Raw genomic sequence first — 27,614 nt, 5'->3', positions numbered from 1 at the left:
GAAATGTCGAGATAACAATTTATTAAACCTCATGAGGTGGAACTACATTCACACATCACCCTTGGGCAGTATATGAAGTAGCACAAGGAGTAGAAGAACCATGGGTCTTTTATACCCACACAGGAGCTCAAAAGGAAGCGGTACAAGTTCACATAGGAAGAGTTTCATACATGTGGTCATACAGAGAATGCACAGTCAACAAAGAAGGAGGGGCGATAAGTTGCTGAATCCGGTTAAAACAGCCTGACAGTAACAGACTAGAGCAGGTGCATGGGCAGCTACAGATTCTTGTGAACATGTGCAGAGTAGCAAGGGCTAAGTATAGCCAGTTCTTGAGCAAAGCACAAGGGCCAGCAACAGCAAAGAAGGAGAGAGCACATGGTGAGCACATGGTCGGACAAGGTGGCTTCAGCTCAATGCTAACAGCGCTCTGCCAAATTTCCACAGACTTCCCTTTTAGCATTAGCTGAAGACATCTATAATCTAGGAGAGTCTTAAGTATACATCATGTACAATGATCTGCATCATTTCATCAACTTCTTTGTCTAGTACACATTGGGCATTTATTTGTTTAACATCACGTCTGGCAGGTGTACAAGCAGTGATACAGATGGAGCAAAGTATTGGACCACATTGTATACATAGGCAGCATGTCAGTAGAATTTCAAGCAATATACACAGAACTGTTAACAGTTTCCAGGTGACAAACAATGTACATAGCCAACCAGTTAAAGTTCATGTTCCAGTATCAGGGTGATTCTCAGCAGCAATCTTATGTAGTTTAGATATCGCATCAAAATCTGAAGGGGCATGATCTGGAATGTACACGCAGCAACTACTCCCGATGATGCGACATGCACCACCTCGATCAGCCAGGACTACATCCAGGACCATACAGTTTTGGAGCACCACAATCCCCACAATCTGTAGTTCCTCTGTGATGTTTCCAAGTACCATAGCTGTCTGGTTGGTTACAACCTCTACGACCCGCGTCAAACGTGTGAGATTCCTACTGTTCAAGGCAGCACCAACAAAGAACAGCCTCAAATTAAAATCAACATATTGCTGTTGTGAGGTGTCAGTCTGATCCACCTCATCGTGATTTGCTGTCCTCTTAAATCTGTTTTTGGAAAAGTCATTAAACAGTTTTGAGTCCTTGTGATATGATGCAGGGCAATAAAAAAGGCACATAGCAAACTCCAGACCATCCAACAGGTAGATGGTAGTATCCCTTATTTCCACATATAAAATAGGTGTTATGTGAAGACGTGAAGCTACTATTATTATTACCAGCAATGTTCAGAACTAAAGTACATTCACTTTTCCCCACTGGAATTTTCCCAACACTACTCGCACATAGATCTGCTTGGGCTCTAGTTACAGCTATAACAAATGGTCTATTACCCATTGCAGTTTGAGTATTTGGGTAAACATAATGTCTTGAAGCATTTCCTCATCGGTACTCCTCCATCTCCCATTTAGTCCCTTTTAGCTTGCGGATCACCTTATTCATCAGGATAACACGCTTTATTAAGATAATAGATTAATCTCCCCACACCCATATCAGTAATATTAGTCACTTCAGAAGCAAATAAAAGTGCAAACCAGGCTTGACAACCGTTATGAGAAAATGGAAGAGGAATAAAAGGTGTTCCTCCCTTTTTACGCCTCGCTGAGCCAACGTGCATGTGTTGCTCTGCGAAAGTTAAGTAAGGGCTCTCAAAAATGCTTCCAAAGTCTGCAGGCGGATCAGGCACAGTGCATGCGCGCCGGGCGCGTGCACCATTTGTCCGCCTGCAGCCTTTGGGAGGACTTTCGCAGCCGCTTTGATGTTCTCAGTGAGCCGTTCGGCCACTGAGAACATCAAAGCGGACGCAAAAGTGCTCACCATTTGCCACCCCCTCCCTTATCCCACTTCCTACTTGTTGCTGAAAGAATCGTTCCTTAGTGAAGCGAGGCCGAAATGTTGGGGGTTTTCATGCACACACATCCCACCTTGCAAAACGGACAAAATCTGCACATCCCTTCGATACCAAATTAGAGGCAGCAGCGCGTTTTACATACGCAAAATAAAGTACAATGTGATATAATGTATAAAACTAATGCACTCTGGGAGTCGTCTTTTTTTTCATTTCAATGGACCCTGTTTGGGACATGGTGGCTGTTTGTAAAGTGAAAGGTCGTGGCTAGACAGTTGTGATCGCAATGACACCCAGTTAGTTGGCAAAAGTATCTCTTGTCTGAACTCTGGGGTCAGGCCAGGATGATAGCCACAAACAATCAAATAAGATTGTTCATGGCTTCCAGGAGTATTGATAATGTCCTAGATTGAGAGTTCACCTGTTTGCACCCCGTCTCCCATACAGAGAGTAGATATGCCTATCTTCTTTCACCCCCTCCCCTAGAAGAAGCAGTAATAATTAACATAAGTAGTGAAAGTGCGTCCTTTATATATGTAGACACCTATTTGCAAAGCGCGTTGCCAAAAAAATACTACGGAGCATTTTGAGAAAAATAACGGAATAGCCACGCTTGGTTTATAGAAATGCCAGCTTTGTCAATGCGAAGGGAGTTTTCTGAGAGGGTAAGTCTGAGGCAGGCAGCCGGGTTTTTGTGAGATCTCCAGAGTTTCTGACACACTATTCCATCTGAGAAGTTGGTGGGGCTGGGCAGAGTCAGCCACGTGTCAGGATTAAATGTATCTGAGTGCATTCTGGATTTTGAGATTCTGCTGATATATCTGTTATTAACTGGCACCAAGTCACAAAGCATGATTTTCATATATATGAGCCTCCTGGGAATGCCACTTTCATTTTTGTTAACAGCTGCCTACAAGTACCAAGATTCCCGGTGCTGTTTGCTGTAAAACTAGGATTGACTAAAAGCCTTCATCATGCCACGTGACTGGTAGACAGCTATATGTGTGCCCTGGAGAGTTCACTAGCCTGGAAGATGGTATTGGTTGGAGAGAGGCTGGACTCTAAATTTAACAATTTTTGCTCCAAGCACATTCCAATGCCTTCTGCTTCTTTGGTGTCTTGTATGAAACAGGGTTGATCTGAACTCTCATCATGCGACTAAAGTTTATTTCCTGGTGGCGACGAAAGAGAAGAGTTTTATTTAACCCAGAATTTCTTTCTCACTGCCATGTTTTCATCTACCATAGGGAACTGGGTTGTGGTGGTGGAAGTGATTTTGTTTTTTTTGTGGACAGATGGGGGACATGAGGTTCCAGGGACAATGCAAGTTTTGCAGCGTGAATCTTTCTGGATTCACTATGCTGTGCATTATTCTGCGGTCTTGTGGTTGGGTCCATAATCATAGCCTTTTTTTTTTTTTTTTAGTCCAGGTGGGCGTCGACGTCCCACCTTTTGGTGTATTTCCGGTGATGTCGGCATGCTTCAGCGGAAGCTCCCACTCCTGGGCGCCATCTTCAGATTCTTTTTTCCGCTGTTGGGTCTGGATCGTTCCCGAAAGGGCTCCATACTTTTTGGGAGAAAGAAGATGAAAAACACGCAGTTTTTGGACGAAAAGATATTGGGAAGACTACAGGAGACTACATCATCGAAGAGGACGACGAAGGAAGAAAAGAACTTCAAGCACTTCGATGTCCATCGGGGAATGCACGCTCAGGGGGACGCCTGAACGCATGAGATGGACAACACTCCTTTCAAGTTCTGCTGTAACTGCCACCACAAGTACGCGCAGAAGGACCAGCACCCGGTTTGCAACCTTTGTCTACCGGTCGACCACGAGAGGGAGGACTGCAACGCCTGCTCTGCCTTCACGCAAAGACTCTTCGAGTTAGAGTGAGACAGAGGGTAGCCAACGCCAGCATGCAGGGCCAGGGCCAGCCACCGTCCCTTCGAGACCTGGGGCTATCATTAGACTCCCGAGAGATCCTGAGTCTCGAAGAAATGAGGCGAAAACCTTGAAAGCGCCGACGCCGTAGACTTCGGCGTCCGCAGCTACACCCAGGCCCAGTGAATCCTCTGAGAAGGACTCCCCGGCGCCGAGAGCTGAGGAAAAGACGTCAAAAAACGTCCCCGAAAAGGAGCGTTCGACGCTGAGGGAAAAAGACCCGAAGAGCACTTTGGCGCCGACAAAGGACCCAAAAGTCAGCTCAGCACCGAAACCTTGGACACCGAAGGTTGGCTCGGCGCCGAGCTGTCCGCCAAAAAGGCCGGCTGAACCATTCGGCGCAGACCACGCTGCTGAAATGGAGAAAAAGAAAAGACGGCTCGAGGCCGAGATGGAGAACATCCTGCAGCGAAAGAAAGAATTCGACGCCAGGATGAAAGACTTCATAATCCTGACAAAGCCTAAGCTACAGGTGGTCGAGATAGCGGAGGAGGAGGACTACGACGTTGAAGGACAGTCTGAGAACTTCGAGGATTTTGACGATCCAGAACAAGAAGAAGCCTCCTACTACGACTATAAAGGAGACGACGACCGCAGGACGCTCCTCGGGTCTGCATCCTCGGAGACTCAGGAGATCCCAGAAGAGGGCGTCAACACGTATCCTTCGAGGCCCTCGCCGCCGGATGACATTGGGGTTTACAACACAGTCATCAGAAATGCGGCTGCAGTTTTCAAGGTAAAACTCGACGAAGAGAAGCAGAAGGCAGACTTCCTTCTAGAGACACTGCTCCCCACACAAACTAGGAGCCAGTACCTGCCCATGCTCGAAAGCGTAATGGCACAGGGGAAAGAGGCTTTCAAGGAGCCTGCAACATGCAAAGCCATCACTCCCAGGACGGAGAAAAAGTATAAGCATTCCTCCAAGGACCCACCCTACATCCAGGGATCGGTCTCAGCAGATTCCATCATTGCAGCCACGGTAAGGAAGAGGGCCAATGTGTCTACTACTTCAGGGCCACCTCCAGACAAAGAAAGCAGGAGAATGGACCTCGTGGGCAGAATTGAACGGAATGGCGCAATGCACTGGCGCATGGCAAATTCCAACGCGCTGCTCAACAGGCACCAGTACCAGATCCTGGATGAACTGGGCCAGTTAATAAAGAACATGCCTCAGGAATTCAAGCAAAGAGCTGAAAACCTTGTCGAGGAGGGGAAGAATGACATCAAAACCGCCCTAGATGGAGCAGACACCTCCAGCAGGCTCATGATGATGGGCATCACGGAAAGGAGACAAGCCTGGCTCAAGATTTCAGGCTTCAAGCCAGAAGTGCAACACAGCATCCTGAACACCCCGTTCAATGGAGAGACGCTGTTCGGGGCCCCAGTAGATGAGAAGCTCAGCCAACTGGAAAAGGATATCAAGACAGCAAGATCCATGGGAGCATTGCAGTTCAGAGGTACTAAAAGAGGCACCCCCTCACGAAGACCTAACAGGAGGGGAGGTAACCAACCAGGAACTTCACACCAGGCGTTCCAACAAGTCCATCAGGCAGACACCCAGTCACAGCAAGGGCAGCAAAAACAGTCCTGGCAGTACCAGCAGAGAGGCCAGTCCTTTCGCGGGAGAGGGAATGGATGTGGACAGAATAGGAGAGGGGGACAACAACCCCCCTCTAAGTATCTTAATCAAAGTCCATGTGCCCACCCAAGCAAAAACTCCCAGGGTAGAGCACAAACACTACACACAGGAGTTACGCGAATTAAACACCCGCGAGCATGTAAGACCAGTGGGAGGAAGACTAAAGCACTTCTTCCAGGAGTGGAAGAGGATAACTTCAGGCAAATGGGTACTCAACATCATACAGTTCGGGTACTGCATAGAGTTGGAAAGGAAACCAGCAAACAGAAAGCCAAAAAGAAGAAAGCTATCAAGGAAAGACCTAGAGATACTTCAAGAGGAAGCAAAAGATCTCCTGCAAAAGCAGGCCAAAGAACCAGTGCCTTACAGGGAAAGGAACATGGCCGTGTACTCAACATACTTTCTGGTGCCAAAAGTAGACGAAACGATGAGACCCATCCTAGACCTAAGATTCTTAAACAAATTCATAAGAACGCAAAAGTTCAAAATGACCTCCCTACAAGAGGTAGTTCCTCAATTGCAAAGCGGAGACTTCATGGTCACCATAGACCTCAAGGATGCCTACCTGCACATCCCAATGAACAGAGGGCACAATTATCTGCTCAGATTCATCATCGGAGAAGACCACTCACTACCAGTTCACAACCCTGGCGTTCTGACTCAAATCAGCACCAAGGTTCTTCACAAAGTGCTTCGCAACAGTCGCAGCACACCTACGAAGGGAGGGGATACACGTATACCCTTACCTGGACGACTGGCTAATAAAAGCAAGCTCATACAGAACGTGCAAGCAGCACGCACAGATGGTGACAAGCACACTTATGAACCTGGGATTCTCCATCCACTGGGGGAATGGAACCAGAGCAAATAAAAATCTTCCTGGGAGCACAGATCGACACCTTACAAAGCAAGGTGTTTCCGAGCAAAAAGAGAGAGGCAGCACTAGTGAAGGAGACGCAGCTCTACCAGAATGTAATGTAAAGTAATGTAATGGACTCTTATTTAGCACAGACTTCACTCCAGGGAGTATCTTGGCGCTTCAGAAGGGGCAAGCTCGGACAGTGAGGACAGCGAGCAAAATCATGGGCATGATGGCATCATGCATACACCTAGTGCGAAATGTACGGCTACACATGAGACCCTTACAGGAATGGCTGCAGGAGCAATGGTCACAAGCTACAGGTCGTTGGGAGGATCTAGTGGTTGTAACGCACTCAGTGCAGAAAGAGATGGCATGGTGGAACATGGGGAACCTAACAAGGGGGAAGCCTCTGACGCCACCAACGCCAACAGTGACCATCACCACAGATGCATCCCAGAAAGGATGGGGAGCTCACATGGAGAAACTCAGAGTGAGGGGTCTGTGGACACCAGCAGATGCGGTCAGACACATCAATTATCTGGGGTTGAAGACAGTTTTCCTCGCTATAAAAACCTTCCAGACAAAGCTGTACAACCAGAGAGTGTTGATACAGACAGACAACACAACAGCGATGTTCTACATCAACAAGCAGGGTGGGACGCAATCAACCCGCTTTCGAAGGTAACGCAGGAGATATGGGCATGGGCCATCCCACTCAAGATAGACCTGCTAGCCATACATCTACCAGGGAAGGCCTATGTAGAGGCAGATTAGCTCAGCAGACAGACGCCGGCATCCCACGAGCGGGAACTCAATGCACAAGAAACAAGGAGGCTGTTCGACAGGTGGGGGACACCGTCGGTGGACCTATTTGCAACACGCCAGAATGCAAACTGCCGAAACTTTGTATCCAGGCTACCCGGGGAGGGGACTCCGGGGAATGCCCTATGGATAGACTGGTCGAGGACATTTGCTTATGCTTTCCCCCCCCGATACCGCTGATGCACAAGGTACTCAGCAAGTGCAGAACGAGCAACATGACACTGATACTGGTCGCACCGCAGTGGGCCAGGCAGACATGGTATTCACAGATCATGGAGATGGTACAGAGTGCACCCCACAGGTTCGGGAGGAGAAAAGACCTACTCTCCATGCAAAACGGAGAGGTGCTGCACCCAGAGCCAGAGAGCCTGAGCCTAGTAGTGTGGCTCCTGAGGACATAGAATTTGCGCATCTGGAACTACCAAAAAACACCCTGAGGGTGCTTCGGGAGGCACGGAGGCCCAGTACACGAAAATGCTACGTATCAAAATGGAAGAGATTCACACTGTGGTGCAGAAGGGAAAGGCTGCACAATAAGATGCAGAAGGACTCAACAGTGCTAAAATACCTCACACACCTGCTCAACAAAACACTAAGCTCATCCTCATTGAGAGTTCACTTGGCAGCGATAGTCGCTTACACAAGAGGGGAAACAGGTAAGAGTTTCTTCACATCACAGGTGGTTAAGCGATTCCCGGAGTGAGCAAAGAGGATTGCACCACCAAAAAGGGTGCCGCCACTTGCATTGAACCTTAACCTAGTCCTAACGGAGCTCATGAAAGAGCCTTTCGAGCAAATTCACAAAGCATCCCTAGAAATGCTAACCATGAAAACAGCTTTCCTGGTAGCAATCACCTCACTCCGCAGAGTGAGCGAGCTACAGGCGCTAACGCTACAAGAACCCTACATCCAGATTCACAACGATAGGGTGGTAATGAGAACGGACCCACACTTCATGCCAAAGGTGGTGTCAAGGTTCCACATGAACCAGACTATACAAATGCCAAGCTTCTTCCAGAAACCGGCCACAAGCGCCGAACGGGCTCTGCACACCCTAGACGCAAGAAGGGCAGTCATGCACTACATTGAGAGAACAAAGGGGCACAAGAAGACAAATCAGTTCTTTGTGTCCTTCGCTAACAGTTTCATGGGGAAACCAGTAACTAAAGGAACAATTGCGCAATGGATCGCCCAAACAATACAGTTCTGCCACAATCGGACAAGACAGGAACTAGCAGGGGGGACACGTGCCCACTCTACCAGGAAAAAGGGAGCTACAATAGCCTTCCTAGCCAACACACCCATTCAGGACATATGCCTGGCGGCAACATGGGCTTCAGTGCACACGTTCACGAAGCACTACTGTGTGGATATACAGATGAACAAGGAAGCACAAGTCGGACAAAAGGTGCTTCAACACATATTCAATAACCAATGCTCATCTTCCACCCAGCCGCCACAAACATGAGAAACCGCTGCAAAGTCTATGCACAGCATAGTGAATCCAGAAAGATTCACGCTGCAAAACGAATAGTTTCTTACCTGTCAGTGTAGTTTTGCAGCTTGAAGATCTTTCTGGATTCACTAGCGAACCCACCCACCTCCGCCAGAAAGATGAGGCTGAAGAGAAAAGGGGGTTTAAACAAAGACAATACTTGGAATAACAAACCTTGGAGGCTAAAGCGGTGAATAATTTGGTTGAACATTGCCATAACTTCGGTAACAGAACAAACACGAGAAAAAAGAATCAGAAGATGGCGCCCAGGAGTGGGAGCTTCCGCAGGAAGCATGCCGACGTCACCGGAAATACACCAAAAGATGGGATGTCGACGCCCACCTGGGCTACAAAAAAAAAGAAAAGACTACGATTCCGGACCCAACCACAAGACCGCGGAATAATGCACAGCATAGTGAATCCAGAAAGATCTTCAAGCTGCAAAACTACACCGATAGGTAAGAAACTATTCGTTCAGTGCCATGTGCAAAACACACTAAAAACAGCCCTTGGCCCAAACAGAAGGGACTGGAACTCAGCAATTATATGGCTTGCTACTTCCTTTGCTATAGATTTCCCCAACGTCCCCTTTGCGCCACTCGTAAATGAAAGCGCGGGAAGTCTGTTTCCTGTGCGGTTCAATGTACCCAATTATAGATGTCTATAGATGGCTAATAGACACAAATACAGACTTATTTACATGAACCTCAGATGTGACGTGTAGGAACTGGGTTCGCTAGGTCCCTGGGAGGGGTAGCTTGGACCGAGCAGGCAGGCACCCAAAGCTTAGGTGTTAAGTGACTATACAGCACACACATCCACTGAGCCAATAAGAGCACGCAAAGACTGAGTCCACACCAGAATGCTTGATTCAAATAAATAAGTTTTATCTGGGATTAGAATCAGGGCAGTCAAAAATCACAGCAGCATTAACTCATTGCCTTTCCTTTAAAGCACAGGCTTTGCATTACTCAGCAAAAAAATACTTAAATAAATAAATATTAAATATCAAATAACTGTAGGCCTGGTAACAGCCTTGCTCCTAGTCAGCACCTGCAAGGAATTCACTTTTAAGACATTTAAATAACATTTAATTACTCAGCAGCAGTCACTAAATGGAGGGTAAACATTTCCTAGCTGCAAAGATAAGCCATTTATCAGCAAATGTAGTGCATTTCACCAGGCTGGAATAAAGCAATTAAATAATTAGAAATTAGCATTTCTATTGGTCAGAATAGGCAGGACATTACTCTCAGGAGCTAAGCATGACAAGTCCATTAACAATCAGGCCACCATAACAGAATAACCTTTCCCCTACTAAGGGGTTAACTTTCCTTATGGATAGTCACAAGAGCCCCCTTTTAGGGCTCCACTAATGACACAGGGCTCCTGCCCAGTCCTCAGTACTTATTGGGGCCAACGGGGCCCAACTACAGCCTCCCGCGGGGAGGGCGGTCTTGGTCCGGGGTTTACCTTACTTCTTCGGCCCCTGTTTGGGCCCTTGCGAAGGTTCAGTACACTGAGGGGTGATTCCCGGAAGCGCGCTCTCCCTACTGCGCCCTGCGGTGGTATTGAAGGCTCTTGGGTTCCTTCTGAGCCCTCCGGTGAAGTCGGGGCGGGCGGGGGTTCCGGTCCTCTTCGCAAGCCCCCGCGCAGGTGTCAGTGCCGGTCCCGGTCCTCCCTCATTGCCTGCAGGGACCGGGAACCAATGGGAGGCCAAGGCGCCCAGCGACCGCCAATAGCAGAGCGGCTCGCAGGGGCACAGCACAGGGATCCAATCAGCACACGGCGGAGGCGGAGTCAACACAGGCACCCCCGTCATGTGACGCCAGATCCCGGCTTCAGGTCTAGCGAGGCCTACTGCGGCCTGACAAGATTTCAATGCGGCCCTCTTCTGGCTCCGGGGTCCGCCGAGGGGTGCAGAAGGTGGCGCTGGCATCTCGGAGAAGGTGCTGGGCCGCAACTATGTCGACATGGCTCAAAGGGCTCCTGGGCTGAAGCAGTAGGTTCAGGAGCCCGCTCGGTGGAAAGCGCGACAAGGGGGCACCGCTGAGGAGCGCCTGGTAGTTAAAGCGCTCGGTCCTCGTATCGCTTTGGGGGCAATTCACAATCGCGCCTCGGGCTGCACTCATAGGGCCCACCGAGCGTCTCCACGCAGTAGCGCTTCTCAAGGGGGGCACAGCGCTAGCCAGTCAGCAGTTCAAAGCGCTTCTCAAGGGGGATCAGACAGATTTGCAGGTCAGATAGCCCAGGACAGGCCACACGAACAGCAGAAGGGACCCAGGTGAAGTCAGGGAGCGCAGGGGGGTGACACAGCGCCAATACCTGGTTGATTTCCCACCAGTCCTGTGGGCAGTGAGAAGGTCTTTTTGGCGCTAGCTGGTTCCTACTCCCTTGGTAGAAGTTTCTTGAAGAGAGGTGGGGGGTTTGAGTTGAAGGCTGGTCAAGTTTCCTCAGCAGATCACTTCAGGTGGTCCCTGGGTTCCCCTCCCGCTGGGCCAAATCAGTGGGCTAGTTCAGTGTTCCTCACACAGCTTGGTGGACAGCGCCTCAACCTTGTCTCCCCCAGTAGCATAGGTTCCTGACTAGGCCCTACCGCCTAAGTCTCCTGCGGAGGGTCCCCCAGGTCAGTGATGCCCCAACTGACTAGAAAGTTTCCGTCCCTTTCCTTTTATAGCGACAGTTGGCAGTTGGTGTCTACTCCCCTATTCTGGAAGGTTCCAGGAGCTTCCTAACTCCAGCTATGGGCAGGCTGGCATTGCAACAATGTTTAAGGGTTCCAGCCAGCTCCTGGCTACTAGAGTGCACCTAAAAAGACCACGCTCCAGTAGCAGGGGTCAGTGGCAGCCATCTTAGGGGAAGAGAGCACCTGCACCTTAGCCTTGATTTTAACATCTCAACCTCACAAGGCCTATACAACTTCGTTACAATGGGGGGACATCCTGAATTAGGGGAGCGAAAAGCTAAATATTTCAGGAAAAAGGGCCAAGTCCAACATGATGTAATTTACAAATAATTACAGGTATTCGTAAACATACGAGCTTTCGCTCATCATTTGTTTTTGAATATTGTGATACACTCTTTTTACCATCTCAAGTAATTATGTATAAAATGGCTAAGAAGCACGCACACATGAGCGTGTATGCGCACAAGCAAGTTGCTTGGCTATTCGAAGCCGTGATTACAGCGCTGTCACTTGAACAGTTCTAACCATCATATGATCCCACAGTAGCAATAAAAAGTTCTCATCTAAATATTCAGTGCTCAATATGCCTTCCACAAACCTAATTTGAAACCTACCCCCTCCCTCTCCCTCTCACACGCAAACACCCTCCTCTCTCATAAGTATGTATCGGTACCTTCAGAGGGGAGAGCGGGCATTGAAACTTAGCACGTCTGCCCAAATCACAGCACATTACTAGCATAAATCAGGAACTGTAGTTCTAGACTGAACACATGTATTGCATATAAACTTAGTGTCATGGTCTACACCCCCAAAAGCCCCACCCCGCCGCTCGCACACACACATATACACACATGCTCTTCCTCCTTTCTATGTCCCTTTTTAACACGCCTGCACACATGACACATCGTTCTCCAATCGCTTTTTTAAAAACGCACAGGTTATTTTTGTACCCCACTGACACAGACCCCCTAACTCTCTTTTGCTCACACACACACACACATGTTCCTTCTCGATTCGATATGTCTTTATTTCGAATTAAAAATTCATAAAAGACAGGAATACAGTCATACACAATGTATAAAAAAAAGACACTCCAGCAATATAATATTATACACACAATATTCCTAAAAATGAAAAGATTATTTAGACATATGTATATAAAAACAGATGGGACAATGATAATTTGCACTAGAATTAATACCACTAAGAACAATACAGGGTGCTATATACAAGTTAATAGAAGGACATTCAACATACAGGGATACCCAATTTCTTAGAACGGATCAGCCAGGCCCATCGTAAAAATTTTGCAACACCTACAACTACAGTTTCTGATCTGATAACACGAAGTTTGTGGAGTGCGTCTCGAAAGCCACCACTGTTCAGAGACAAGCAGATCGGCCTTAACCACTTGCTTCTTGGTGCACGGTAGGCAGGGCAACCAAAGAAGAAGTGGCCAACACTTTCCTCCTGGTCTGCACACCAGTGGCATTTGTTTCCTGTAGACATGTCCCATTTTGCTGTAAAAGAATTGATGGGCAGGGTGCCAATTCGGAACTGGTGGTATAGTTTGCGATCTGGTACACTTGTGATTAGGTCCCAATACTGTTCTAATGAGGGAACAGCCTTAAACACTAAAAAGGAGCCAGTTATATTAGCATCCAGGGATTGGTTTACAAGGATAGATTTTCTCCAGGCCCAAAAGAGTGCCTTAAACTCAAGTTTAGAGGGAAAAGTTGCCCCCCCCCGGGTTGGACCAAAGCTCCGGAAGACCCATCAATTTCAATACATTTTTAACTACACAAAACCATTGTATTTTGTTTGCCCCCCACATGAGTTTTACCTCCTCCAACTCTTGGATAAACAGGCCAAGCTCAGGAGTGGTCCAGATGCGGCGCCAAAGGCCACCACCCGATACAGGGCCATCTCTTCGATTGGTCTGCAGCCAAGATCCAATAATAGAGGTTTAGTGGGGGTGGACTGAGGGAGACTAACCAGATTCCGTAGGAACCTGTTCTGCGCAGTTGACAAACTGGAGAGATTCTTATGACCCCAAACTTCTGCTCCATAAAGGGTTGCGGGGATGACTTTCACCTCAAAAATTTTTAACACAGGGCTAACACACCTAGTAAGGGAGTTCTTCTGTTCATGAAGCAAACAGCCAGCCAACCTATTAAACTTAAGTTTGGACGTTTCCACTTGGGGGTTCCAGCTGAGTTGGTGGTCTAGGGTGACACCAAGATATGTCATAACCCTAACCTGCTCGATATGAACTCCGTTTAAAGAAACGGTACACTTAGGGGGAGTTTTCTTGCAAAAGACCATAAATTTTGTTTTTTCCACATTTATTTGCAAGTCGTTCTTGCTACAAAACTCGGAAAATCTGTTCAGGGCTACCTGAAGCCCGGCTCTAGTTTTAGAAAGCAGGAGGGTGTCGTCTGCAAAGATCAACATGGGGTACTTTCGACCACCCAGCATGGGAGCATCCGACTGTGTGTTGATAAAATATTGTGTGACCTGATTAATAAATAAGAGAAACAACGTGGGGGCCAGGACACAGCCTTGACGCACCCCACGTTGTACAGGGAATTGCTTGGTCACCTGCCCCTGGCTGCCCCACCTAACCTGGGCATAATTGTCCTCATGAAGTCGCTGGACTAGGATCAAAAGCTCAGGCGGAAATCCCATGCGGTTAAGGGCCTCCCACAACTTCTTCCTTGGCACCAAGTCGAAAGCCGACTTGAGGTCAACGAAAGCAGCATATAACATACCACCACCCAACAAAACCACCTTCCAAAAGAGTAATGTAAACCGGAAGACTTGGTCAACTGTGCTCGTCCCAAACCTGAAACCCGCCTGCATAGGGGAAAGTATGTTATTTGAATCGATCCAATCCAGAATTCTTGCTAGAATCATTCTTGACACAATTTTCTGGATTGAATCGATCAAACTAATGGGCCGATAGTTGTTGGGGAGGGAGCGGTCACCCTTCTTGTAGACTGGCAGAATTTCTGCACCCTTCCATGAGGGAGGAATCTCGGCCCCTGCAGCTATGTTATTTGCCAGTAAGGTTATATATGGGATCCAAAGGTCAGGTATAAGTTTAAAAACGTCAGCAGGAATAGTATCAATGCCAGGAGCTTTGCCCGGCTGAACTGACTCGAGAGCGAGTGCAGTATCAGATTCCAAAAATAAAAGTCTGTCTCCAGTATGAGGGGGTTGGCACATCAGTGTAGTTTCCATCGAAGGAACTGCCGCTATGTTTGGGTCATTGAACTGTGCGGAGTAGAATTCCACCCACAGTTGAGCGGAGACATGATTTACTGGAACCTGGGCTGCAGGGTCCTTTCTCCGCCTTATAATAAACCAAAAATCCGTAAGATTAGGGGAGTCGCATGCACCTAGGAGATCGAGCCAATAAGAGTCATCCCATTCACGCTTAGCAGCCTGAATGGTACGCTTATAACATTGCCTTGTCGTCCTTATGGCCTCGGAGTTCCGGGCCTTCACAGCAGCTAATAAGCTGCTGTGGGCATCTCTACACTTCTTATTGTACCATTTTTTGTAAACTCTAGTTTTAGCAGGCCTAAATGGTTTCGTGAGAAGGTTTTTAAGGGTCGAAAAACACTCCGCATGAAGGTTGGTGATTATGGGGTCCGCAATACCAGCAGAAGATAACAAAGCCATCCTACTCCACACGTCCCTTACCTCTTCCTCTATCTTTGAAGTAAGTACGGGGTCCTCCAGAATTCTAGACCATTGAACACGGCGCCTGTTGTGGCACAGAATAACATCAGATGTAAGGATATTAGTCCTCCTAGCTGGTGCCCCCATGCCTGGGACCAAAATCCCAAGTGAGAGGGGATTATGGTCGCTCTCCGGGCGGGGCTCTATCGCCATGTCTTGTACAATGGACCAGCACTCGATTTTAATCAAAATATAGTCGATACGGCTTGAGCACAAGCCGTTATCGAAGGTGTTGGACCCAAGGCAATCGGATCGTGTACGACCATTGGCCGCCCGTAGGCCCCATTCTAAACAAAAGCCCAGCCAATGAATAGCTGCCTCAGTACCCTTAACACCCTTTGCAATAGTAAGCGGGGGGATTGCCCAAGCAGTGTCCTCCTCAGAGCCCACATCCTCTGCCAAGGAGGAGATGGGCTCAATGGAGGTATTTAAGTCTCCCGCCACGATTACAATCTGGTCGGACCCGAAGTTCTTAAATAAAAGGTCAAGATCGTCCAAGACGTCTTGTTTTTTCCCACCCTGACAGCCACGGGCATAGACATCAACTAAAATAATATCTGGGGTTTTGGGTTTACACAGGCTAATACATAGGAGATCTGCACACACCACCGGTGTTTCCCTACCATGGAAACCCAAATTATTTTTTATCCAGATAGTAAGGCCACCAGAGGCCCTACCCTTGGGGCTCTTAATTGCGGGTTTTGAAAAATTAAGATAACCCAATTTATACAATGGGACGGTTGACCAGGTTTCCTGGAAGATGACGATATCATATGAATCAATGAAGTTGGCCCAGTCGTCATTCTCCAGACGTCCCCTAAGCCCAGCAATATTCCAAGAGATGACTCTTAAAGGGCAATCTGTAGTTAGTACACATGGTAACTGTACCACGCTCTGTACTTCATCCATTGCCAAGACAGGAGTGTGTGCTGGATCTAAAACTGTGCCCGGATTGTTAGGCGACGAACGGCCGACAAGAGAAGGACTTGGGGATGGAGGACTCCGTCTGGGAGACAAAATCTTAAAGGGAGATATGTCTCCAGACCACCCAAGTCAGTCCACCTCCTCCAAGCAGCCGAACCTATTAGAGGTTGAAAACCCTTGCCACCAGTTTGGATGGTTCTGATCAACAAAACTATAAGTTGGGCGACTAACATTCCTAGCGGTGGTCCATAAACCCTCACTCACTGGTTGTTGTCTGGGAGGGTAGAAAAAAGTGAGGGGCCTCACTACTATTGCGGAATTGGCCTCAAAGGATGGCCATGCACATAGGTGCTGAGCTGTGTGGGGATCAGAAAAAGAAACCACCACACAGTCTCCGGCTATAGACTTGTGAGTGCGGCCGATCCAAGGAACTCTCCGAACCATAAGTACATTGCTTCTTTGCTGGTCGGGGAGCGGTTTGTTGGAATTCAGCCAGTAAATGACTTTATTTTTTAATGAAAGATCGTTTTCCTGGGATTGTTGATCCAACTCTGGGACACCGGCTAATATAACAACGTACGGCCCTGCTTCAGGCGGGAGGTCAATGAATCCTCCTCGAAAGTTGTTGCGACTGGCCTGGCGTGGTGGATTGCGCTTAGAGGGCGGCCTGAGGGGGTGGTTGACTGGCACCCTGGAGTCAGTGTTCGGCCTGTGTGCTGGTTTGTACGGAAGAGGGGGTTTAGGTGCTACAAGGCTAGGGGTAGGTACAATAGTTTTAGCAATGGTGGTACGAGGTTTTGGGATGGGTTTGGATATTGGCAAAGTCTCGGGAACGATTGGTACTGGTTGTAAAGGAGATTGAGCGGGTTCTGTAACTAAGGGCTGGGGAGTAGGTTCAGTTGCACATAAAAGCTTAGCGTCCATTTCCTTGAGGCTCAGGCTAGCCAGGGTGACAATGGTCCTATCCATTTCAAGGAGGTTATTCTCTATACGAGAAAGCCTTAGTTCTAGGGGGGAGAGTAACTGCTTAAGCGTGTCCCATACTAGGTGCAGGAATTCACTATCACCCTCCCTGTCAGACACCGGGCCGGTCACCCGACCCTCCGGAATATTTGTACTGTTCTGACTAGGAGAGATGATAAGAACATCATCTACCACCGAACTATGTGTTTCCATAGTAGCTTCCCCGTTGAGAGCACTTGGAGACGGTTGGGGGGTAACATCCTTCACCCCAAGAGATCCCATAGCCCGCCTGTTATTAAAGAATTTTAATCTTGCTATTCTGGCTTTTTTCTTTGCGTACAAAGTTCTCGCAAGGCATTTCTTTTTGTGTGCTGCAGCTTTTTTATCACTACAAAGACTTGCTACTTGGGATGCTTTAGGAAGAGGGAGGGAAGTTGCGATGCTAAAAAGGGGAGCAGGGCCAGTATTTAAATGAACTGGGTTGGGTTGGGAGATTGGAGGGGAATGTAAGGGAATGATGGGGGGAGCAGGATGCATCACTGCCGTTGCTAATAACGGCCGTGGAGCGATTGAACGGTCAGGGGTACGGGCAGATGCAATATTTCCCAGAGATGATTTTTTGGAGCTAGCAATATGCGCTGACAACCTACGTGCAGCATCAAGTTCTAAAGAGACCTTGTGCTGCATTTTACTGATTTCCTCGTCAATAGCCAAATTGGTTTTGACTAGGAAATCTTCTATGGACCTGTTGGAATTGCTAGCTGCCATGAGGGTCTTGCTCCGACTACCCCGTGAACACATATTACAGAGACAGGTCAATAAATTAATATACACACAACAATAAAACTATAAGATGTGCCACACAGAAGTAAACCCAGAAACAAATAAAAATTTATGGGAGGGTGGCCCAGCCCAGCCCTCTTAGACCTCGAACGGCCTCAAACGGCCCAGTCTTTGTCCTGTCTTCGTCCGGGCTGCGTCCCGCGCTGCGGGAGTGCTAAAGCTATAAATAGGGGGGGGCGTGGCAGCAGGGAGAGCGGACCGGAAGCTGTAGAATGGTCTCGCAGGGGCTCCTGGGCAATGGAGTCCCCTGCACGCTCGCAGCCCCGCTGACCGCACTCACCCAGAAGCCTGCAGCCCCACAGCAAAGTCCCGATGTGCAGGTAGGCGAAGCGGCACCCGCGGAGCGGGTGCGGCGAGATGTGGCGCCTTGTCCTCTGTTAGCCGCTAGGTAGCAAGGTCGATCCCAAGAATGCCTCCAATAATCCTCTGTTGCCTGGAAAAGCGTCCCGCCAAAGGTAAGGGTGAGGAGGGTTTTAAAGTGCAGGGGGCGGGGGGCGGCAGCAGGGAGAGCGGACCGGAAGCTGTAGAATGGTCTCGCAGGGGCTCCTGGGCAATGGAGTCCCCTGCACGCTCGCAGCCCCGCTGACCGCACTCACCCAGAAGCCTGCAGCCCCACAGCAAAGTCCCGATGTGCAGGTAGGCGAAGCGGCACCCGCGGAGCGGGTGCGGCGAGATGTGGCGCCTTGTCCTCTGTTAGCCGCTAGGTAGCAAGGTCGATCCCAAGAATGCCTCCAATAATCCTCTGTTGCCTGGAAAAGCGTCCCGCCAAAGGTAAGGGTGAGGAGGGTTTTAAAGTGCAGGGGGCGGGGGGCGGCAGCAGGGAGAGCGGACCGGAAGCTGTAGAATGGTCTCGCAGGGGCTCCTGGGCAATGGAGTCCCCTGCACGCTCGCAGCCCCGCTGACCGCACTCACCCAGAAGCCTGCAGCCCCACAGCAAAGTCCCGATGTGCAGGTAGGCGAAGCGGCACCCGCGGAGCGGGTGCGGCGAGATGTGGCGCCTTGTCCTCTGTTAGCCGCTAGGTAGCAAGGTCGATCCCAAGAATGCCTCCAATAATCCTCTGTTGCCTGGAAAAGCGTTCCTTCTCACATACATCCCAATCTCACACTCCTTCTACCATATCTTTCACTTCCACACACCCTCTTTGACTCTCACAGACCCACACTCTACATTTTACACTATTTTGTCTCCCTGACACAATTTCCCTCACACATAAATACACACTGTCTTTCACAGACATACAAATCTTCCTCTCTCACACCTATTCTCACCATCTCTCACAAACATACACTTGGATGCTAAGGTACACCCACATTATTTTGAGACACACATACACACACACACACACGTTCCTTCTCACACACATCCCAATGTCTCACACAGTCTACCATATCTTTCACTCACACACACCCTCTTTGACTCTGACAGATCCACACTCTACCTCTTACTTACTCACTATTTTGTCTCCCTGGCACAATTTCCCTCTTACATAAATACACGCTCACTGTCTTTCACAGACATATAAATCTTACTCTCTATCACACATGTGCTCTCACCATCTCTCACAAACACACTCTTATGCTAAGGTACACCCACATTATTTTGTCTCTCATAGACACACACACACTACCTTATCTTCCTCTCACAAAACGCACCCTTCACATGTCTTTCTCACTATCTTGTACATAAAGATGCACTACTCTCTATGCTCGCTCTTTTCTCTTTCACACACCACCTGCCTCACATGCATTCTTTCTATCTTGCAAGCACACACCAACTACCTCTGCCCTTACACACAAATACACGCACACACATATGTACCGCCTCAAGCTAAGTCTCTTGCTCTCATACATTCTTTCACTTTCACACACACTCCTCCACTTGACTACCGTCTTACACACACATAATATATTTGGTTTCTGACAAAAGCACACTCTACCTCACACACACATGCAGTTTCTCACAAAGAATCACAAACTCTCATACACCCACTAACCTCAATCTTCCTCTCTCACACACCCTCTGCCTCACGTATATACACATACACCATCCTTATGCAGACTCTATAGCTTTGTTCTCTTATCTCTCTCATACACACACACACACTACTCAATTCTTCTGTCTCCTTTCTCTCACACACACCGATATATCATTTCTGAATAACTTTCACACAAAGTTCTATTCTCTCACAGACACCTACAGCAACACTTTTCTGCATTTCTGTCTCACTCACACATTGACATATGCACAAACTGACTCAAGCTTTCTTTTACCCACACACATTACATTTTTCTCTTACACTCACACACACTGCACAATTATCTACCCCCTCTCTGTGGCCCACACATACAAACTTGTCTCTCACACATACAAGCACACATTTAGCTTTTATGGAAACTCCTATCTCAAATCAAAACAGCTGTATTCGGTGACAACAAGGCAAACACCATAAAAGCATGCTAACACATATGTATCTAAAAGAAAATACATTCTGTCTATATTTCAGGAGGTAAGATTAATTATGATAAAATATATGCAAATTTAGACTTCAGGGGGAAAATAACACAATAAAATAACAAATCTATTTTTCAAAAATACAATCTACCACTAGTTCATACAATAAAGTGCAAGTGCGATCAGTGCAAAAGAATGCGATTAATGAAAGGTATTACTCATCTTTTTCATACAGCAGAGCGTCCAAAAGTGCATAATCTTTTCTTTTTCTAATTGATTGTTGTATGAAGCAGATTACAGAGCTTATAATTATATAGTGTCCAAGCTGCAAATAAAATTAAAACGCATCCTTATACTTAAAAAGCATATTTTTTTTAAATAGTGGTTTTAATACAGTTTTTCGAATATCCATATAAAAGGGGCAAAAGAGAATAAAGTGCAGAGTGGACTGTGAGGTTTTACCATCACATGGGCAAGGGGGCAGAGTTCTGTGCCATTTCTCAGTTCTTGGAAAGGCAAATAAATAATGTAAAGTGCTCATCCTTAGCCTGGTCAGATAAAATCTGTGCTGGACGTTCTGAACCAAGATAAGATATAACTGAGTACGCCTCATGTATGGGCGTTCACAGTAAGCTGCCACTGTCTGTTTTTGCCTAATCGTCCTATCCCTATCATGTTCTGTGGCAGTAATATATCTAAATTTCAGGTCACTTTTACAATATTCTCGTATGCTTATGGGGTTGTCTGTGCTTATTTCACATTTTATCAAAAGTTTTGAAATGTGACACAGCCATGGTATTTTCATACTATGATCTAACGCTAGACAATCTGTAATTAGATCCTTAGAAAATGTAGTTTTTTCCTTTGTATATAAGCCATGTCTCTTATCCCCCACTATCTCTTTCAGACATATTTTCCACATCATTTCAATCTCACTCCTATCTATTTGTACTTACACATGCATGAACAAATACAGACAAATAAATACAGTAGGAAAGAGCTGTTTCTATATTTTCATTCACTCTTTTTGTCACATCTCACATGCTTGTAAACTCCTGGAACCAGGTGAACAGCTTTTTTTCTGTCTTAGACGCTGTTTTAATAAATGGTGCGTTGCAGTTTCTCACCACCAGTTCTGCCCTGCTAGGGGTGTGGGCTTCCAGAAACTGAGGAGTTGTGTTTGGAATATATATATATCCACACCATCTTGCTACCTCCAATGAGAAGACACAGCACTGCAGACTCGGATGCAGTTTAAACTTTCTTTATTTTCTTATTTTTTCCTTAGTGCAAAAAGACGTACAGCCTATGTATTTCGGCACCCAGCCTTCTACTGGACCATATAAATATACACACACACACACACACACCAAGTACTTCTGTAGAAGTTAAATTACAGAACGACACTCCAAGTAGTGGTACGTTGTTTATTCGGCACGGCCGATCAAAGAGTGTGCAGCGTCAGACGCATTTAAACTTCTAAAGCCTTTTTCACGACGCATGCGCACAAAAAGCACTTCCTATTTACACCAACACTTTAACACTGAAAATGGAAATGGATTCTATGAATCTGTAGTGGCCTTGTTGGAATACTCAAGCTCATATGTATTGTGCATAGTATGCTTATACATTGAATTCCTACTCGGTAACTGTAATTGTTGCTGGCTAATGCCGCAGTGGGCAACACGTTTTCATTTGTATTTTGTCATTGGGTCAAGTAGGCCCAACCCCCTGCAGCAGAATCCCCTTGGCTGCCAGTTTACAGTACCACATTATGGATCAGGAAAGGGCACTGTCTGCAGTTAAGGTAATATTTTTGTCCAAGCTGTTCAAGCTTGTAATTATGGTTCATTAATTGAAAGCATTTATTATTAGGGTGAGAGTAATTGTTGTAAGCTCCAACTGCACTACTGACCGTGGTTCCACTATAGGAACGTGTACACACGTTTTCAAAGCTTAGCAATATGAGGCTACGTATAATGCCCCCAGAATGCTCTCTTATTTGATGCAAATATTTGCAGAAAATCGAAAGCAAGATTGATGAGTCTTTGCTTTCAAAATAAAATGTTCAACAAATAAATGAAAGCAAAAATAAATAAATTCGCTAAACTACTGTAACATTTCAGATACATTTTTTTTGCAGCTGCAGCATCGTTTAGTAACGTGTTGACGCACGCTAGTATTTCCCAATACAATTCATTATGGAAAATCAGTAGTTCCTGGCATTGAGCAAAACTACTGTGTGCCGATATGCTCCTTATGAAAGCAGAATGCTGTCACTCACAGTGAAGCCAGCCGATACAGAGAGAGAGAGATAACATTTTAAGAAACGCAAAACGTCCTGGTTAACGCCAGACCAAATTAGGGAACCAATTCTTAAAGAAAGTCTAAAAAGTGCACCCATGGGATATGACCATGGGTGCACTATTGAAGCTATACCGCTTTTGTGAATTCCCAAGTATTTTCAGAAGCAGGACAAAAAATAGTACTCGTAGAAAATATTTATGAACTGCATTTTGGCATGAACAAATATGCATGTCTATCTTTGCTCATGCAAACATCTGAGCTTTGCAATTGAACTTTCCTTCCAACCACTCTTTTTCCCAACTCTGTAAGATTGTTTACGTCTGCCATTGTAAGGAGTAAATCTCCAACATTTCTCAGTATGGGATAAGATCAGAGAAGGGTTGTTGAAAAACCTAAAAACATGCAAGTTAGTAGGTTCGCACAGACTCAAAAGGGCATTCTAACCCTGGAACTATTGTGTACCACTACCTAAAGCCCCAGTATGTAGATCTGCGGAAATGTGGCAACATAAGGGGATCGCACATATTCAAACGCTATCATGGTATGAACCCTGGCATAATCCGAGAATCCATATCAGAGCTCTTATATATGGAGGTTGCTGCCATAATTTGTCACCACACTACATGGCACTAAAGGGACAAGTGGATTTTGTTACAGGACAAGTAGATTTCTGAAGCAACCTTCCTATGGACAAGTAGATATTTTATTAAATTCCACACCCCTGGTCTAGGTTATGTGACGGTATGGGGTCAGCTTTGTCTTTGGCATATTTAGCTGCTGATTGCAGTTGTGCAGTAAGCTTTTCATTGTCTTTTTAGGCTCTCTTTTTCTGTCTAGATTACCTGTGATGAAGGTGATGTCTTACTTTTCAGAGGTTTTTAGTACAAGCTATGACTCGTTGCACCAGAGAAGTATTTATAGCTATAGTGTGTATTTTATAAGTTGTTTGTGTGGTGAGGGTATGTTATGTAAATTGGCATAGGTCATCAATGTCCACCTCTAACATCTGGTTTGTTGTCCTGTTGAGGCGTATAGTTGTGTTTGGCAAAGGCATAGAGATCCATCTAGGTGTGCTTGATACTGTATGTCTGTGGTGGTTGGAGATCTATGCGGTCCCCTAGTTTCCTGAGCCGTAGTTATTTCAACTACCAGCGTAAGGTTGGCCATGATATTCCATAATTCTTTACTTATCTTGTCTATTGTCGACTCTAAGTTGTTAACACATGCTTGACCGGGAGAAGTAGCATTGTTTGTGGTGCTGGGAAGGGGAGACTCTTATGAGGGTGGGGATGCTTGTTCTTTGAGATATTGCTTGCCTGGTTTGGGGACTTGTGCAAAGAGGTATACCGCACAGTGAGTTGGAGGAAGTTTTGAGAAGACACTTGAATAGCTTACTGATGTGCACAAAAACTGTTCATCAGAATTTCCATCTTTAGACCTCAACCTAGTGTTCCATTGTTCTCAAGCTTTCTATCTCGAAAATTCCTAGAGCCCTCTCATCCCTCTCTCAAAATGAACTCAGAATCTGGATGTCTATATTAGCTAATAAATGTTATTCCTTTGTTCCAGTTTGCATTCTTTAACAATCTCTGGTTTTAAATCCACAGGTGATTGAAGAGTGGGCGTAGAAGACAAAATGGTAGTCAGTATTAAGCAAATAATTGAAAACTATTAAAGGACAGATGCTAAAGAAGTAAAGTTGCTTCAGAGCTCCAACAAGAGGAAAGTATCTAATGAAAAGATGTGGTGAGAAACGTGGATTAGAGTAAAATAAAGAATGCGAAAGCAGTTTCTCTTTATAGACTTCCTGCTGCTCTAATGGTATATGAGGAATGCCCTAGAGATGCTAACCCAGGGCAGGAAGACCATCTGTCTGAACCAGCGAGGACAAGCATCAGTCTAAAGTTCTGTCCAGTCCAAGAGAATATAATACACACAGAACAAGTGGGACTTGAAGAATTTTTAACAGACTTCAGCAAATGGAACACCTGAGCACCATATCCAGTGAATTCTCTTGATATCAAAAACAAATATCTGTTTGTCACTTATACAGTGTAAACGAAGCTGCTTAAAAGACAGGTAGTCCGCTTAGAACTAAGATACCTGTTAGTTACGAACTAGCGATGTGGGTATATCTGGGATAAACGGAAGGAGAATGAGGGAGAAAAATGCACCTCTAGGACCAATGACCACCTTTTGCTTGTAGTTCAGGTCCACATGTCCACTATCATTCTTGCCCATTAGATATGACCTTGGGTACTTGTTACCGGGCAAGACCTGCAAAATCCTTAACATCCTCATTGTAGTTTTATATACAGACATAGAAGACATCTGTAAGAAGGGTGACTAGAAACAATGTGCTGCTACTGATGCACAATAGTATTCTGAATTTCATGACAATACATAATGTGAATATGTACCTAGCTTTGAAATACAGAACACCAACCAAAGACCTGATCAGTGCTTCATTAACTCATTAATAAATAAGTATGAGAAAAGGGTTAGAGAATCCACATGGATGTAATGAAGAGGCAATAATCCCATGAGAAGCTTCCCCATAAGTACCAGGGGCTGCTGATATTAAGGTTGTAGGGTGAATTAGGTTGCCTACAGAGATTTTAAACTGTGATCTCCACAGAGAAGTGATCTTTGACTAAATACATGTCCAAGTGTTAAGTTCAACAAGTGCAGCACATTTGAGTGGGTGATGCCAAACACATGCTGAATAAGATTTAGTCTTGTCTTATGGCATGTCTGCTAGAAAAATCCCAACTTGGAGATATTAACTTCAGAAAGGTATCTTATCTCATAATGGAATGTATACAAGACAAAACCGAACTTGGAGATATTAGCACCAAAAAGAAGTCTCATGCATGCTCTGAATGTGAGAAGAGCTTTAGTTGTCAATCCAGACTCAGTCAGCATGAGAAAATTCACACTGGGGAAAAACTTCATCAGTGCTCTGAATGCCTGAAACGCTTCATTCACAAACAACAGCTGACTCAACATGTGAGAATTCACACTGGGGAAAAACCTCATAAGTGCTCTGAATGCTACAAAGGTTTCAGTTTTAAATGCAGCCTTATTCGACATGAGAGAATACATACTGGAGAAAAACCTTTTCATTGCTCTGAATGTCTGAAAAGCTTCAATTGTAAAACCCTTCTCCGTCAACATGAGCGCACTCACACTGGACAGAAACCGTATCAGTGCTCTGAATGCCTAAATAGTTACCAATGTAAATCAGATCTCACTCGACATGAGAGAACGCACACTGGGCAAAAACCTCATAAGTGCTCTGAATGCCAGAAAACCTTCAGTCGGAAAACCATTCTCACCCGGCATGAGTTAACCCATTCTGGGCAGAAATGCCATCACTGCTCTGAATGCCCAAAAAACTTTAGTCGCAAATACCTTCTCACTCAACATGAGAGAACCCACACCGGAGAAAAACCATATCACTGCTCTGAATGCCAGAAAAGATATTGTCTGAAAAGTGGTCTTAAATTCCATGAGAGAACTCACACTGGGGAGAAACCATATAAGTGCTCTGAATGTCACAAAAACTTTAGAGAAAGAGCTAGTCTCACTCACCATGAACAAACCCACACTGGGCAAAAACCTTATCAGTGTTCTGAATGCCTAAAAAAGTTCATTTATAAAATCAGTCTTATTATACATCAGAGAACTCACACTGGGGAAAAACCTTATCAGTGCCTTGAATGCCAGAAAAGCTTCAGTTATAAACTCAGTCTAACTTTACATGAGAGAACTCACTCTGGGGAAAAACCTCATCAGTGCTCTGTATGCGAGAAAAACCTTTAGTCTGAAAAGTCATCTTACTGTTCATGAGAGAACACACAATGGGGGAAGAACCTTTTCGGTGCTCTGAATTCCAGAGAAGCTTTAGTTATAAAATAATTCTCACTCCACATATAAAAGCCCATCCTAGCTAAAATAATGTATGAGTGTTATGAAGGCATGTAAAGATTCAGTTGGATGGTCAAAGTTATAAAGTAAAAGTGTTTATTAGTGTTTTGAATGCCAGAAAAGCTTTATTCAGAAAATTAATTTCAATGAACATGAAAGAATGCATCCTGTGCCAAATCCTTATCACTGTTCTGAATGTCAGGAACACTTGAGTTGTAAAATTGATGCCCGTCGACATGAGGCAACCCCCACTGAGTGAAAACCCTTAAACATATACCCTTTGCCAGAAGCACTTGTCACACCCATTGCAGTGATTGTAAACCATCTCTACTAAGAGCAAAACTGGTTTACTTCCTATCTCAAAAAGCTGATGCTGATAATTCCTCAAATAGGTCTTTGGTTCTACCAAGCACAGTTCGCAGCCCCTCTTCTAAGATTCATGGGTTACCTTCGCAACAGCTTTTAGAATGACTTGATGTTTTCCTTTTTTCTCTTAAACATATCTTTATTGCACATTTTATAGCTTATGTTTTAACGCACCCCTCCAAGTGGACAGTCCATTCTTAAGATTAATTCATGTCACATCTTATACAAAGATCAAACATGTATACATATATTGCTATCTTTCCCACGTAGAAGACACCTGTGGAAAAATGTATCCAATTGACCCCCATTCCCACATCTTATAGTGAATATAAAGGTGCTCTACTATCCCTCTTCTAGTATAGCCACTCACCCGACAGAGGTGGCCACAACCTTGAACCTTTTCTCCTTGCCGCCTCTCCTTTTTAGATCGAGCCTCCGCAGCGCGCATGCGCTGCAAAGGAAAACAACCTGCTCAAGTTCAGAAAGAGCCTCAAAACATGGCTGTTCTCTGCCTAATTCCCCCTCATCGCAAGAAGTGAGTTCTGTAACGATAGCGCCGAGGCACCCGTACGGGTATTTGCGCGCTTTAAAAATTGCATTAAAAAAAAAAAAAAAAAACTGTTTTCCGAGCGCTTAGGCTTTTCAACCAAGCACGTGCACGCGTTCTATTTCCTACATTGGCAACGCGTATACGTCAGGAGATTCACTCGCGGGAGC

The 27,614-nt window shown here is 45.9% G+C and overlaps 1 pseudogene across 1 annotated transcript in view; it reads left to right on the top strand.

Moving 5' to 3' along the window:
- Positions 1–26,538, top strand: part of LOC147737633 (uncharacterized) — an 81,712-nt pseudogene extending 55,174 nt beyond the window's left edge. Inside the window, exon 2 of the transcript XR_015300155.1 lies at positions 24,209–26,538. The product of XR_015300155.1 is annotated as an uncharacterized LOC147737633 (transcript). The remainder of the gene's footprint in view (positions 1–24,208) is intronic.
- Positions 26,539–27,614: the final 1,076 nt, after the last annotated feature.

This window comes from Lissotriton vulgaris, chromosome 1_1 (assembly GCF_964263255.1).
Source record: "Lissotriton vulgaris chromosome 1_1, aLisVul1.2, whole genome shotgun sequence".
NCBI classification, from domain to species: Eukaryota; Metazoa; Chordata; class Amphibia; order Caudata; family Salamandridae; genus Lissotriton; species Lissotriton vulgaris.
The sequence above is the reverse complement of the archived record's forward strand: the minus strand, read 5'-3'. Positions and strand labels throughout refer to the sequence as shown.